Raw genomic sequence first — 1,205 nt, forward strand, 5'->3', positions numbered from 1 at the left:
GATCAAAATTTGATCTTTAGGAAGATTTCTTTAAGTTTCATCATTTGTTATTGGTAATGCCATGTAAAAATTTTAGAACTGTCAACATTTGGAAAACTTGTATCAAATTGTTTTCATATAAGAACTCTGAGATTCAGAACCATTTTGCTGTATCAATAACAGTTTTGCAGGTCTCTTAGCGTCAGACAAAGATGGATCTGAAATGTTGGGATCTGGAAAAATATGTGACTGCTCATATAGTCACACAGTTGTGCTTGCTGTTTGCAGCACTGTCACAAATGTTTGCTTTAGAATTATAGGAATTCAGATAAATTCTATTTTCTACAATTCCCATCCAACAACAAAAAAATAAGGATATGTTTATAATTGCTTAAAATTGGCCTTTTTGGGTGCTTGTTTTGACAACACATTGTACTAAAAATTAGAACGATATGGAGAGGATTAGCATGGTCCCTGTGTAAAGATGACAAACAAATCTGTGAAGTGTTCCATCTTTTTATCACTAGGTGATATATGGAATTATTGAATCACTATATTGTACACCTGAAATTAATATAACACTGTATGTTAACTGTACTGGAATTAAAATCTTAAGAAGCCAAAAATAAAAAATAAAAAATAAAAATAAAATCGGCCTTTGGAAGTGTACCGGGCAATAGATTGCCCTGATACTCAAGCTTCATTAGATTCAATCACTGAAACCCAGCTCTCAAAGTCAATCATTTACAGATAGTGAGGGAAGGAAGTAGGTTCAGATGAAGAGCATCCAAAGAAACCTCATGTTTTACCAATGAAATATTAACTCATGCTGTTTGCCCAAGGTTGATGGCAATGACTACGACTTTCTTACATTCTGTAGACGAAGCACAATTATTTACTGATTGTTTCATTTGATGACAATTATAATTCTCCTTAAAGTCAGACAGTGCTTTTTTGATTTTTGTGGGATTTATGCATATCATCTCATCTGGTTTTGTTTTGTTGCTACATCCTTTTCAGGGATGTGGAGTAATGCGGTGAAGTGACCCACCTAAAGTCCTGTGTTTTTTAAAGCAGGGTTTCAAACCAAAACTTTGCAACACAATAAATCCAGTGTTTGCTCTAGGCCATACTGAGTCCTTTTCTGTACAATATTAATGACATCATGACATTTAAACGCATTCTTAAGTGTTCTGGCATTTTAGGCAAGTTAATGCTACCTGATG

At 33.9% G+C, this 1,205-nt stretch overlaps 1 non-coding gene across 1 annotated transcript; it reads left to right on the forward strand.

The window, feature by feature from the left end:
- The first annotated feature begins 394 nt into the window (after positions 1-394).
- LOC123596575 lies at positions 395-498 on the forward strand. Its single transcript, XR_006711748.1, has one exon. It is a non-coding gene; the product is annotated as a U6 spliceosomal RNA (small nuclear RNA).
- The last annotated feature ends 707 nt before the right edge of the window (positions 499-1,205 follow it).

The sequence above is a fragment of the Leopardus geoffroyi genome, chromosome B1 (genome assembly GCF_018350155.1).
Source record: "Leopardus geoffroyi isolate Oge1 chromosome B1, O.geoffroyi_Oge1_pat1.0, whole genome shotgun sequence".
NCBI classification, from domain to species: domain Eukaryota; kingdom Metazoa; phylum Chordata; class Mammalia; order Carnivora; family Felidae; genus Leopardus; species Leopardus geoffroyi.